This window comes from Thunnus albacares, chromosome 11 (assembly GCF_914725855.1).
Source record: "Thunnus albacares chromosome 11, fThuAlb1.1, whole genome shotgun sequence".
NCBI lineage: Eukaryota > Metazoa > Chordata > Actinopteri > Scombriformes > Scombridae > Thunnus > Thunnus albacares.
Window position 1 is genome coordinate 30,495,739 of NC_058116.1, and position 15,851 is coordinate 30,511,589.

Below are 15,851 nucleotides of genomic sequence, written 5' to 3' on the forward strand. Positions count from 1 at the left end.
CTTCTGAATGCATTCAGACAGTGTCAACAACAATTATTGCAAAGGTCATTAACTACAGAGCTGTTGTACTGGGTTGTTTTACATTGCACAGTGATGTCGCTTCTTTTGTCATTTACTGTATCGAACTGAATATTGTTATGGAATTTTCCATCTTTAGGGGTTACAGGTTGGAGTGACATTGGGTCACGCTGTAATTCTTAATCTCTCCTCGAGACTTCAGCTGTCTGTGATGTTTTAGTGAAAGCAGAAACTTCTTTGATTAGGAGTATATCAGCATTTCCATGGTTACCAAGGTCAGAGGAGGCTTCCCTAAACAACACAGATGGGATGGAAGACACAGTCAGATGCTCAAACCAAAACTGCTGAAATTACATACAACGTGACTTGAATGGTCCCTTGTTTAGAAACTAGTGAACCAATCAGACTAATTTTTCATACTGTAGGCTGATAAAGACTCGGACTCGGACCTTCAGAGGGCAGAACGGAGCAAACAACATTGGAGTAAAACACTCTGGTGTTTACTGTTTTTGGTTCTCCACTTGGCCGAGTGCTCTCAATAAACATTTTCAGCATTAAGACATCAAAAGTCTCGTGTGCGTCTTTCTCCACTGCTGACCATCACTCAAAATATCCACAACAAATAAAAGATGATTTTATGTTCTGGAAATTAAGTTTGAGAAACTGGGGGTCGTCTGATATTTGAGGATGAGACGATTATGTGTTCAGGTGTAACAGCGGCTCCTACGGAGAGTGTTGCATTATGGGTTGTTTGTAGCCTTAATGTTGCTACGCTAGTGAACTTCTTCAAGTCTGTTAAGTCAGCTGTAAACGGTTTGTTTAACCTGCAGGAGTTTCTTAAGGTTCGTGTGATGTGTTTTTCTGACATGGAGAAAATAAATTGAGTGAAATTGAGTCAAGAGTGAAGGTTGAAGTGAAAATGTATTTACTGCAGAAACACGCCGAGGATTGAATCATCTACCAAACAGCCAAGAACTGGTGAGAGAGACAATCTGAAAAATGCTGGATAGAATAACTTTGACGGCTGACAGGAGAGAGTGAGTGTCTGACTGATAGACAAGATACATGGATGTGGGATTTACCTGCTACTTTAATATTACTATTTCACTTTTAGGAGGGAAAAAGCTTCAAGGATGAGGACTCTCTTCTGCTTGGATTAATAATATCTGAGGGAAACCGTCCCAACAAGACGAGTGTGAAAGTGTGTTGTATCGTCTTATAATTGGGCCAAATGCTAATCCAAATAACCCCATCAGTCTTGGTCCCCTATCCACCTACATATGAAGTCCACCGCCAGAAATCTCGGAGTACTGTTTGATTCAGGTCTAAGTTTCAAACCACACATTAACAAAGTTGTCCAGTCCTGCTTCCTCCAAATCAGAACCATTTCCAGAATTAAGCCGATGCTCCACCATTCCCACCTTGAAAAAAAACATCCACGCTTTCATTTTCTCTAGACTAGATTACCGCAACTCCCTCCTTTCCGCTATAACACAAAAATCCCTGTTCCGCCTCCAACTGGTTCAGAACGCAGCAGCTCGGCTTCTTACTGGTTTTAACGGATGACATCACATCACCCTGATTCTGGCTTCTCTCCATTGGCTCCCTGTTCGTTTTAGAATTGATTTTAAGATTTTTACTGATCACTTTTAAAGCACGTCTGGGTCTGAAGCTCCAAGCTACATAACAGATATGCCGACCCCGTACGAGCCTTAGATCCTTCTGGCTGTTCCAAAGTCGAGGCTTTAATCTAAAGGTGACCGTAGCTTTTTCCATCAGGACCCCTCGACTTTGGAACGACCTGCCTGAGGAGATAAGGCTGCAGAATCAGTAACTTCTTTTAAATCACTTCTTAAAACCCATTTTTACAGACTTTCTTTTATGTAAATGTTGTCTTTTGATCAGCTTTCTTTTAAACTTTTTATCATCTCTTTATTGTCTTTCTTTGCCTTTGGCCGCCATCTTTTTAAGGTCAGATCTGTTATTGTTTTCTGTTTCATGTCTTTGCTTTGCATTGTACTGCTTTTGCTTTGTCTGTCAAAGCACTTTGTAAACTCTGTTCTTAAAAAGGTGCTATATAAATAAAGATATTATTATTATTATATGTTAGTTTAACTTGGCATCATATTCCCCCCTTTACACATGTTCATATAACATTTCTATAACATGGAATGGAAACCTTTTAAAACACAAATTATTATTCAAAACTAGACAACAACAGTGATTTCCTGAACGTCCTGCGTGGTCAGTGCAGGAACATTATAGAGCTGTGACCCCTCAGTGAAAAGGTCAGATAGCCAGAGAACATCGAACACTGAAAGGAAAGAAACAAACACCCACAACGTGTCCAGAAATGAGCCGACGTTGGCCATGAGCTGAACGCTGACCTCAGCCAGTGGTATAAAAAAAACAACAAATCATTTTCTTGGCAAGTAAATAAATGATGAATAAATTAAAGAGTCTATTCAGTTGTTGCTTGAAGCTTTATAGTCGGGGAGAGAATCATGCAGCATCCATACAAAAGGCAGCATTAGGTGGATCGTTGTAAAGGCAGTTAGTCAATTCTCTCTCTGAAAACAGTTTTCCTTCCACAGTGACAGTGATACACTGATGAAATACATCAAAATTATATAGTAATGAGTGCTGACAGTTAGATACAGAGAGAACATCTGCCTGAGATTAAAGTGAAAGATTAGAACTGAGAGCAAATTTAATGTAAAATGTGATGTATAAACAGGTCAATGCATTGCAAACACAGGATGTAACTGGGAAATGTTGGTTTTATACTGTACAAAAAAATAAGATCATGTGATAAAAACATACAAAAACATAATTTTAATAATCATTACTTTATATAAACATTTGACTGTAATTACAAGCAACAAAATATTTACAGGCTTTTCCCATAAATGTATGAGGTTAACTTTATATAAACATTATTTGACTACTTTGTTGTGGTTGTAAAGTGCACAGATAAAAAAAAACTACAAGTTATACTACAGCCTGAGTCTCTGTCTGCAACTCATGACTACTTTGGTATATTTACTCACCAAATGGAAAATCTACCCGCATTTGGCGCTTGCACAACGAAACATAGTATTCTATCTGATGATTACTTTTTTCTGCTGTGGATTGTGTAGACTAATACATCCATTCATTTAGAACACTGAAATTGTTCAAACATCAAGCATCATCAAGGAAAAATACCATCTTGTTTGCCTGATCTTGAAGGATTGCATTTGTCACACAGTTGATTAAAGAGAAGGAGACCATTCTGCTGTGGTTGAGTTACATTGACTTTGAGCTAGTGAGTGACTGCGAACAGAACAGTGAAGCTCTGTCATGAAAAGCTGTCAATTCATATGCTGTCTTGTCTGAATCAGAAACGGTCTGGTAATATTAAGCTTGAGAGAAAATGCTTTCAACAAGCTTTGAGCTCAATCCTGTCTTGCATTGTTTTCTAGGTCCTGCTAGACACTGTCTTCAAAGCCTGGGTTGCACACACTTCACTAGAAGCCACCCTTTCATGTCTCAAAACGTTAGCGGTTAATGCTCAATATCTACAATAATGCAAATAAAAACTGTCAAGTCTTTTCGAGTCATCTGCCTCAAGTCAAAGTCAAGTCGAGTCTTATAAGTGTTAGTCAACCAAGTCGCGAGTCCTCAAATCTGCAACTCGCGTCAAGTCATGCGAGTCCCCAATCTCTGACAAATATTTATTGAACTTTCCTTGGATAATTCTATGAATTTACAAAAGAATACTGTATAAAACAAGCCATTATTTAAATAAGGTAATTTTAAGGTATTTTCTGCAATGTTTTTCTTTTTTTTGTGCACATTTATACATTTATTTAGCATTCTAGCAATATTTTATATATTTTTTGGACTGTAAAAATGCAGATAATGTTTACAGTACATATCTGTATTTTAAAAAAATTCTTTGTAGAATAACATGGCATTTACACTTAATGTAGAAAAAACAAAAAAAAAACAACTGTAAAAAAATACAGTAAATTTCTGTGAAATAACTTTTTTTTTTTACAGTGTACAGCTAACTGTGTCTGTTTGCCGTTTGGTGCTGAGCAGGTAGTGTACAGTGGCTTTTTACAGCTTTTTTCTGAAAACAGCTGCCTGCTGCGGCTGAAAACAACACTATGAGAGCTCTGAGAGTGAAGCAGAACAGTAAAGTTGCAGCCGGACAGATAAACAATGAGCTGAAACTCACTATAAAGCTCCGTAAAGCCGAGAGGAGCTGCAGAGTCACTGATGATTCTCTGTAGGTTCATCACTACGAGCCACAACAAACATATTACACACTGACAGCTCATGAAGTGATATTGTACAGCTGCTTTAATGTGAATCTTTAGGTTTGGGTTTAAGGAAAACACACTGATATATTTTCAAATACAACATGTCAGACTTTGTCAGGAATAAAACAATTAAGTCCTGGTTTTACTTCCATCTTTCTCTCTGGTGTTTTTACAATCTATCACCATCAGCAGGTGTCCATTTACACTGGCTTTTCTATTTCCTCTGCCACAGTGGTGACACAGAAATAACGAAGTCATAAAGATACTGCACGAGCCCAAACATGTATTTTTGTCTTCCAATTTATTGGTGCGAAACATCTGTGCTGCCATTTAGTGAATATATAGACAAACGCAATTGGTTCACAAACGGGAGGAGAGCGACAAAACCTTAATAAAAATCCCACAGGCCTCTATTCTCATTACTGCTCACAGTCAGGATGAAGAGAGGCAGCTGGGAAGAGCATGAAAAGGTGTAATGAGCTGCAGGTATACGACGCTGCTGCTGTCAGATACAGAAGGAATTAAGACAAAGAAGATGTGAGAAACACAAGGTGAGGAGGTGAGAGAGTGTCTGCAGGCTGTTTGTACTCCCTGAGAGCCAGTTTGTGTCTGACAATGATGGAGTGAAAAAAAACCTCTTTGAAGTATTTTATCTTGTCTTTTTTTTTTTTTTTTTGAACTTATTTTATTTCCTTTTCTCAAGTGCAGTCATACAGTACAATCAGCTTTTCAAATATTTACATTAATACAGGTGTAAATGAAGCAATGTTAAGGGTCTGTTCATGATTTTTGATCTTCCATCATGTGTCCATCATCCATACAGCCATTATCAGTGCATAAGTAAATAAAATGAACAATAATAATAATTTTAAAAAGGTAAATAAATTACAAATTTTAAAAACAAAGCAAAACAAAAAAAAAGTTACAAATACATACATACGTATATATACACCAAAAAAAAAAAAAAGGTAAAACTTCACATTTAAATAAGAAGACGAATGGGGGCATCATTCTCCTCGGAGGGAAAGAAAAGAAATCATAGGTGACCGTTTCGTCAAGAGCAGCTCTGTCTTTAGTTGTAACCTTGCTGTTATATTTTCCATATAATAGACGTCCTTTATCTTCTCTCTCCATTGTGTCACTGTTGGGGAAGAAGAATTCTCAGTAAAGATATCTGACTATTGTTTTCTAAATTTTCTGGCAATATTCCTACAAGAAAGTAAGATGGTTCTAATGGCACCTCTATTTTTAAACATTTTTAAATCTCATTTTGTATGTCGTGCCAGTAACCTGACAGTTTTTGGACAGTCCCAGAATATATATGTGTATGGTCTCCCACCAGGCCGCAGCCCCTCCAGCAATGACCCGAGGTGCAAAACTAATAATGTGATGCTGCTGGAGTGTGAATCCAGTATTTCATCTAATCAATACAGAGATGAATGACAATGAGTGTAAAAGGAAATTAATATTTCATATCAAAACACTATGACTGTGATTTAATGGATATATAAATGTCACCATTATTCTTCCTGCTGCCATTAATGCATGCATTAGTTCAGTAATTCCTGCTGCGCTGATGATACACACGGATCTAAACGCAGTAAATCTAGTTACTGATGCGTCCACATTTACATTTGCTACATCTGAAGTAGAGACTCAACAGCTTTCTCTGGAGACCTCTCAGTCAGGGTTTATATCACTTTGTTGAGCAGAAGTAAAATAATTTAATTTCATATGACAGCGTAGGTAAATGCATATTTCTCCTCCACAATCTCCAATCCATTATTGACATTATGAGAGATTCAAACTATTGTTTATTTTTAATGTTTTCTCCCAGAATTCCCTGGAAAGCAGTACTGTGTAATGTGAATGATGCTTTGCTTTTAGCCTTCATAACTATATTTACATAGTATTATATTTATTTATATCTACTTAATGTTACTAAATATCACTTTCAAGTATCAGTCAGATGTCACACTGCTTGCACTGTATTACAGAAAATGTACAGTTATGAAACCTTACAATTGAAAAATTCTGAATACAAATAGTAATAATTGTTACTGTCTGCTGTTCCAGCTTTACTGAAGTGTCTTTTACAATGATGGTCTGAACACACAGACATGAAACACATGCTGATATCATTCAGTGTGACCTCCTGAGGATATCGTTATCCCATCACCAATAAACCTCCATTAATCCTCTTAGATATCACAGAAAAAGAGAACATCCCTGAATCATCACATTTTTAAATTTTATTCAATATCAAAGTAATCCAGTCATAGCTGCATGTTCATCAATCTGGTTGTAAAGTATCTGGAGTGTTTACAAAGCCTGACACAGCAGAACAGTATGACACTGTTAAAAACTAAAATATATCCTACAGAGAACATATGATGGAGAATAAAGTTGAATACATACATCATCCACTGATCTGTTTCTTCTAGAGAATTGATGTAGGTCAAGTTGAATAAAGGACAAACCGTCACTGTAACTGTTGTAAACAGATATTTTTGTGCTCAATAAAAACACATTTTAAAAAAGGGACATTTTCTCCACTGCCTGCCTCGGTGCTTTCTCTGCCTCTGAACACTCAGTGTGAGGCCACATCGACCTTTAATAATCACAGTCAGCAATAAGCCTTGAAAGATTAACTGCACCCTTTTCCATTTATCGCTTTCTCACATAGAATAAAACTAATTCTGTGAGCAGTTATCACATATGTGCTGGTGCTAGATTCATTTATTTCAAGACAAATGTGACTCAGTGTCCCAGCACGGCTGCATTTCTAGCTTATTACTCATCCTGTATCTATGTCTCTGCTACTAACTTTTTAATTTTCCTCTAAAAACTTTTCTACTCTCTTAATTTGCATTTGCATGTGTTGTACAAATACACTTACCCAAAGGATGAAGTTGTTCAATTTAAATGATTTGTGTGAACAAGAACAATTCTGAAGGTGAAATTTGTTCTGTAGGTGAAGGTCAGAGAAGGAAATTAGAATAGGATAATATAATAAAATTGGCATTAAAAAATAAAGTATATAAAAGTAGCACTAAAAGAAGAAGTAACAACATTAAACTTAGTGAAATATTGTGACAATAGTCAACGTCTACATAGCAGACGTCAAAGCTACAATAAGTCTTCAAATCTTATTAATGGAGCAATAATTTCCAAAATGACCACCAGCACATTTATTAGAGGGTCTTTATCAAGCAGCAGGTAGTTCCCAGTCTGAAAAGTGAAGCCAGTGAGGAAGTGCCTTAAACCTGCATTCTTTGTAATGACCAGCAGGGGGCGACTCCACTTTTTGCAAAAAGAAGTCCGATCGTATAGAACTCTTTGAGAAAATGACCTTCAGTAAACACTTTCCTAATGAGTTTATGGTCTCAATCGCTAGTTTCAAGTCTTCTTCAGTACAGAATGATGTTCATTTTATAAATTATGGCCCCATTGAGGGTAAAATAGATGATAAAGCAGTGTATGCTTTAGGATGTGGCTACCTTGTGATTGTCAAGTCACTACCGCAGTGACAACGTTGATTACGTAACGTAACCATGGCGTAACCCCAGATTCACAGAGTGTGGCCTATTTCAATGTGTTTTCAGTTAATTGTAAGATTTGGTCACCTAAAAAAGTCTTGCTCAGCATTTGGTTGCACTAATAGACCCTTTAAGGAGTCGGCTCTTCAGGTTTTCCGGTGAGTACATTTTATTTTAATGGTTTTAGGCCTAGTTTTCGTTAGCGAAAATTAGCATTAGCATTATCACAGTTAACCATAGACTAAAAATGCACTGTGCTAACCAAGCTAGCAGCTAGCGCTAGGGGTCAGCTCCACCCTCTCGTCCAAATACGGTCACTTCTGGCTCCAAAAATCCGGCAACAATCAAATTGCCAAACTCAGACCATAATGACTCATTGAAAACAATGACTGACTCAATATTTTAGAGAGAAGTTGAGGCTGTTTGAACGAGAGTCAGTTGGAGCAGCTAGCGGCCGTTGGTGGCTCTTTAAGATACTTCATCCTTAAGACGTGGAGCTGCTGATTGGACATAATCCATCATTTTCTGATTATTGCTCAATACAAATAATTAAAAAGATCTCCAACATGAGGATTGAGAATCTGGTGCACAGGTGTGTTTGATCAGATACGGTTTCATTACTGAGGTAAATGTGAAAATAAGTTGTGATATTAAATTAATGATGATTTATTCAAGTGTCCCAGTAAACCGTGACAGTGACCCTGAATCTGAAGCAGCTAAATGGAATTAAGCCATCATGCATTTAATTATAAAAACATTTGCCTTTCCTACAGCGACGTGTCATAATGTCTCCATGAAGAAGCTCCATCCATGACATTGTATGTGTGTTAATTGAAACATGACAATTATTACTGATGTGTGTTAAATCAGATGTACTGCAGAGTCCCGTTCGATCTCACACACATCTGTTTACAAAAACAGCCAAACACAAAGAAGATTGGATATCTTATCCCGGCACATATCACACACACACACACACACACACACACACACACACACACACACACACACACACTGGATGGAGAGAATTAATTTCAGACTGATCCGTGATGCTCAGTGTTTTGAGGCAATATTTGAAGAGAGGTGGAACAATCACGTCTTTAACTGACTCACACACACACACACACACACACACACACACACACACACACACACACAAATGTGAACTTAGCTTTTATGGAACAAAATGTTAAATCATCTTATTAGCTTTTTCAGAAACGTTCATTAATATTGATTCAGTGGGGAGTTAACCTTTATTTAAAATCAGAGCAGTGCTCGCTTTTCTGCTCTTTTCACACTCGCACATTTTACACATTCACACCTCGGAGTGGTCCAGTACAACCAGTCTGATCTCCTCAGTGGGGGTGATGATGGAGGGGCAAGTGTAGCCCCAGTTTGTGCCTGTAACGTATGTTAGCACAAATTCATATAACGGAGATAACCGTCTAAAAAGATAATTAACTGGTGATGTGTGAAAAACCCAGAAGGTCGTTTAGAACACTGTTGTTCTGAAGTTGTTTACAGACTCAGCAAAGACAAACATTTCGTTTGCTGTATGGTATAAAAAAAAATAAAAAATTCACCCGTTTCCCCAGAGTCTGTTTCCACATCAAAACAAAAGTGGCATCATAGGAAACAGCAACTTGGAAAACTATTTAGACCGAGAGGAAAAGAAACATTCAGATGAGGTGCAATGATTAGTTTTACTGCTGTGACGTCTCTCTCTGTGCTTTATTGCTGATATGATTAACATTATAAACAAACGTTATGAAAGTGGCAGGAATGGACCCAAACGCAGGCAAAACACGTCTGAAGAAAACTTCTTTATTCAGAGTTTGCAGGCAAAACCAAAAGCTGGAGGGTCAAAAGCAAAACTGAACACTGAGCCAAGCAGAACAAAGGATCCGACCGAGACTGACTGCAAACCAAGACTTAGATACTAACTGAACTAATAAGGGAACGAGGAGCAGGTGACTGGACACACTGGGAGCAAGGCAACGCTAACGAGGATGAACGCAGGGCAGGTGTGAGGAGGAGAAAACACCAGGAAGACACAGGGAACAGACTAACTAGTAAAAGTAAACTAAGGCTGCATTTACACTGCACGTCTTGATGCCCAGTTCTGATTTTCTGCCTAAATCTGATTTTTCTGACTGTCTGTTTACATCTACTTTCACAAGTGACCGATATCCGATACCTTTGTTTAATCTTGCTTAACCCTTTAACATCCACCCTTTTTATAGAATTTTCGCCTATTTGGCATACCCTAACAGAAGAACTGTAAGGCCATGATGCATGTATCAGGCTTCATTTGACAGGTAACATCTTCTAGTTTCTGGAAATGTGTTTGGTTAGCATGCAGCTAAAACACAAACAAAACTACATCAGTTCAAATAAGGCTAAAAAAAGTGTTTTTGGTCCTCATTTTTATATTTGAATAACAATAATTAGGACATGCATTTATGCATTTATGCATTTATGACAGAACTGTGTGAATTACCACATACCTTCTACATCTTGTCAACCTGTATAATATTCCAGACGTCTAGGCCTAACCTCATGGGAGCTCAGGAGTTTTTAGTTTGTGGTGTCACAGTTAGTTTGAAAATTGTTGGAGACATTTGGGATAATGTAAGTACACAACTCAACAACATATATAACATAGGTCTAGTTGTTTTTAGACATTTTAATGTGGAATAATTACATATTATAGCTTTAACTGTCATTTTATTCACTGTTAATTTTATAAATGTTTAGACATTTTAATGTGGAATAGTTACATAACATAGCTTTAATAAACATAAAGTAGAATTATCACCTTTCTTACAATGTCAACAAAAACTGAAAATGTGTAAGTAGAGGGAAGTAAAAAATTATTTTATTTGTAAATGTATGGCAGAGCTGTTGCATTGGATTGCATTAGATTGCACAGGTGAGTGTATGTTCACCATCACCACAGTTATTCACCTGTGACACCCACCTCTTCACCCGACTCACTGAGTCTGAAACCGGCAGCGAAGAAGAAAACACAAGAGATGGAAACCAAAGATTTCTATCAATAAGGAAAGATCAAAGTGCTGATACACTGTGAGGTCTCTTACCAAAGGAAAAAAATATCCATTATGACAGTGTGAATAGATATTTCTCCTCGGCTATTCCTGCACTCTCACATCCTTGGACGAGGATGTAAGAGGTTGACCATGTGGATGTTTCTGCTCTGCAATGAGAAGAGTTTGTATAGAGAGAAAATTAGTTTTCTCTCAGCACAGTCAAGCTTCACGGTCTGTTGTCGAGGCCGTTTGAGAAGCACTTGAGTTTGAGAGTGTTTTTAAAACAGTTCAGCACTTTGAACAGAAACCTTGAACAACTGCTTGTTTTGTGAATGGGTTCAACATTTTAAACTGAATCCTTGTAAAAAAAAGCACATTTGTTCTGTGATGAACATGAAAAGTCCAACTGTGCACTTTATAAGGACGGCTACATTTACGTACTGTAAGCTTTTTGCACCTCAATTGTTTAAACGTCTAAAAGAAGACATCATTTTTAAAAGTAAACTGCTGGAAATTATTTCAATTTTGTGTATTTTAAAACCAATGAATCAATAAATCAAATTAATAATAAACAGATCCACCTGATTTTAAAATATTTATTTGTGACTGGTTGTAAAATAGGACTATAAACTGTCCTGCAGTGTGCAAACTGTAATTCATCCTCTCACTGGTAGCCATGGCAACAAGCCTATGCCAACATGTGTGAGCTCCCGGGTCAGAAAATGATCAAAATTTAATCTAAACACAACAGCAGGAATCTCCTCAGTGATCTGTTGACACGAAGCAGCACGTTACTGTTTATTACTGTTTATTTATTACCATCAAAACACGCTACAGAGACGGATGTGAGAGTCCTCGCCACGATGACGATAACAAGCAAATTAAACTGTAGAGAAAAAAAAACAACATATTAAAATAAACATAATAAAATAGAAAAGAGAAGCAATGGGTTAAATTTAAGAGTTATCCAAAAAAAAAAAAGGCAGGTTTAGGAGTTAAAAAAATACAAAAATACACAAACACACACTTATACTTTAATTAAAATAAGAAAAGGACTACAATTGAGTTATTGGTAGCACTTTACACTCCAGCTCGCTAATAACAAGGTAATAGTTAATAAGTAATAGGTAAGGTAGATAGATAGATAGAAGGTGGTGATATGGTGACATTAATGTGGTAATAACCTGATTATAATGAGCTAATGTGGTTTATATTGTCAAAATATTATGGGCTACTATCAGTATAATACCTTCCAAATTACATGATAATTCTTGGAAGTCAGAATTGGTAATTATCAGATTATAATGCTTCCTCATGTTACCTGGAAACACACCTGGTAGTTTCTGTTTAGTGGCCATGAATCACTGCTGCAAAATGCATAACTACCAGTTTCTACTTAATTACACGGTGATATTAGATCAAAACAACAGCTTGAAGGTACAGAAGAAGAAGAAGTGATTTATTGATCCACGTGGGGAAACTGATCCTCTGCATTTGACCCAAACTACACACACACACAGCAGGAGCAGTGGGCGCATTAACCCTAACATACATGTCTGTGATGGTGGGAGGAAACCAGAGCAACCAGTGGAAACCTACACAAACACGGAGAGAACATGTAAACTCCACACAGAGAGGACCTTCCTGCTGTGAGCCTCCGTGCTGATGTTGGAGGTTTAATCTACCAGTTTTAACGAAAAACAACATGTGGACCTGTTGATGATAAATTCAAGAATAATGTGCTGCATTTGTGTATATTTCACTCACTATGTATGTATTTTACTCATTAAACTTCAAAGCAAAGCCTTTTATGAACATGTTTTTTTTATTATGGTATTTTGGTGCTGAATAAAATGCACATTTTTTTAATCTTGTATAACATGAAAGGATGTGTATGTGTGCATTTTGCAGCACTGATCGATGGTTATAAACAGAAACTATGAGTGTGTGTTTCCAGGTAATCATGAAGCCTCTTGTTGTTGGTTTAATCTAATATCACCATGAAATGAAGTAGAAACATGTATTTATGCATTTTGCATCTTTAGATGTGTTTCTGTATAATTAATCCTTTGTTTTTATCCTCTTATCACCCTGTTACAAAAATGTAAGCTTAATATTACCTAATTACCAAGCTATTACTTGTTAATTACTATGATATTACATTATTATTACCTCTTTATTATCAAAATATTACCCCACTATGACCTTGTTATTACTGAGCTAGAATGTAAAGTGCTGCTTTCTTCAAGGTTTCTTCTCTTACTGGACACTGCTTCCTGTTGGTACTGGATTGTGAAGAGAGGACTTTTCCAGTACGGACATTATTTCCCAGAATGATCCCGAAATGTTCTGATCTACGAGAAAGACTCCATGACAATAACACGGAGCAATTTACCGCAGTCGTCCTCGTTTTCTCCGCAGCATCATGATTCACGCTGCCGGGCTTGATCGAAGCACTTACACTGAAAGAGCAATCACACCAACCTTCTCTCATCTCTGCAACTTCTGTTTCTTTTCGGCTGTTGAAAATTGAAGCTGAGGGACTCTCTCTAGACTATCGACATGATGAGTGAACATCAATACGAGTGTGACTGATTGCAGGAGAGACAGAAGACAGAACAGACGCTGCATGTGTGTCGGGAGCATCCTGCTGCTGCAGCTCAGCTCTCTTTCAGGAGGGAGAGGAGTCATTCACAGCTACACTACTGCTGGTGATGAAGAAGCTCGAATAGGAGGTTATTCTATGCCTGTTTGAGGAGGGAAGGTCTGCTGCCTCCTGTAGATAGTCGAGGCCGGCGCTGTAGCAGACTGTGTGTATATACACTTTTCCACTTTTTCCTCTCTGCTTTAAAGCAGAAACAGCTTGTTTATTATAATAGTTTCTTCATTATAAAGTAAACATAAAAGCAGTTAATTTGTTCCTCATACTCTCTCTAGACTGCTGAACATATTCAACATGAGGGCATTTAATTATATTAATAAAATAATAATAATTTTTTCCCTTTTAGTTAATTTCCTCCCTGTTCTATTCGACAGTAGATGTGACCTCAGTGGATATTACTTTTGGCTGCTGCTTTATCTCATATTCAATAGTTCACTCTGATCTGATCTTGTTCCTTGTGATGGACTAAAGAAGACATATTCTGCACATTTACAGCTCTATATTTATATTCTGGGGCTCAACAGGAAAATCTTTGCATGATTTACAGTTAAAAACTCCTTTTTTAGCGTCTTTTAGTGTCTCTTTGAGATCCTGCTGATGAGACTCTGTTCTGATGAATCTCACGTAGAACATAAACAGAACAGCAGCAGCAGGATTTCACTTCTTCTCCTCGTTCTTTACTCGGAACATAAACTTCTCAGATACAGTATATCTGTACATGTTAGAGCCCGAATCAGATCAGATGTATGAGAGTGGACAACATGAGCAACACATAGAAAAACCTCAGCAACAGAGAAAACAGACGTCACGAGGAGGAAGTAGAATTAAGCGTTCAGAGCAGGTTGATGCCCTGACTTTTGACTTACAGGTGTAACGTCTGCCTCTTGCATGTTACATTAAATACATTAGTTGAGCTTTAAATGGTCACTATGTCGAACAGCAAAATCTTTTAATATAGAATATAATTTTGTCAGTACTTTTACCTTTATTTAATAGTTGTATGGTGTACATATTTGTGTTATTTTCATTATTTTATGCTGTTATCTTATATTTAATATTTAATACTTGGCTACATAGTATCCATGGTAACGATGCAGCTATAAAGCCCATCACCGGGGGAACAAGTCAGACCGGGTGAGTGTGTGACTGTTAAACCTGTAAATAATAATGTATAGCTGACCTGAGATAGACTTTATTACTAATTATTATTATATTGACATTCAGAGTGATTATCTATGTGAACTGATTCATCTGTATCAATAATCTGTAATATAGTGAGTTTTTGATCCTGGTCAAGTTTAGACCGTCGGCCCTGTAATTTGTTATTTAATGGTTATTAAGCTTCATCACAGAAATCATTTATTGGTATTGTAAGTTTCCTTTGATTATTTTATTTATATTAAATAGTTTTACTGAGACCGGGCTTGTATCCCCCAGATCCTGAAGTGCTTATAAGCAATAAACAGACATTGAATCGACATCAGAGCCATCTGTCGTTGGAGTCAACTGATGTTATTAACTATCAGCCGTTAGTCCACCATCATCATCATCACAACACAACACAGAGGCTGCAGGCTGTCGCTATTATCAGCGATATAAAGGAAACTTAACGGGGGCGTTATAAACTGTGAGGCTAATATAATCCCCCGTTACACAGGCAGCATTTCTACATAAATTCACCTCAAGTTTCGGGACTTTGATCATGTTTAACATCCGACATCAGAACAGGAAGAACAGAAAATCACAAAAAAGCAGAATACGTCCCCTTTAAGAGCTACTCTCTCATGTAAATGAATGCACTGTAATATATTCATCAAACTGCTGGAAGTAAAAGTTTGTTAATCCCACGTTAGGAACGACAGGACAGGTTTATAAGCAGCACCGTTAACCACTTGTTTGGCTGAACGGGATCCAAATGAAGAATAAGAGTTTGTGGAGTAGAAGAAGAAGTAGCATAAAAATAGAGAAAATAGAAAGAAATGGAAATACTCAAGTGAAGTGCAAGTACCTCACATTATTGTACTAAAGTAGTTGATTAATGCCCTTAGTGTAAAGATCCAAAACAGATAAACACAGACTTTCACTTCATTTGATTTCTTTTTAATTTTTTGTTTATTGTTGTGGCTCATCACCTGCCTGGCTTCACATTTATTCACAGGACAACGTGGCCACTACGGCCCGTAACACACAATGAAGTAGAGAACACAACAGTGTAAGAGACACACATTCACAGTGACGTTTAATAAACAGTCCTGAACCGAGTAACCGAGTA

The 15,851-nt window shown here is 37.2% G+C and overlaps 1 long non-coding RNA gene across 1 annotated transcript; it reads right to left on the minus strand.

The window, feature by feature from the left end:
• Positions 1 to 1,309: 1,309 nt before the first annotated feature.
• LOC122992705 lies at positions 1,310 to 11,947 on the minus strand. Its single transcript, XR_006406114.1, has 3 exons — positions 11,935 to 11,947; positions 6,516 to 6,528; positions 1,310 to 1,384 (listed from the first exon to the last, which is right to left on the minus strand). It is a non-coding gene; the product is annotated as an uncharacterized LOC122992705 (long non-coding RNA).
• Positions 11,948 to 15,851: the final 3,904 nt, after the last annotated feature.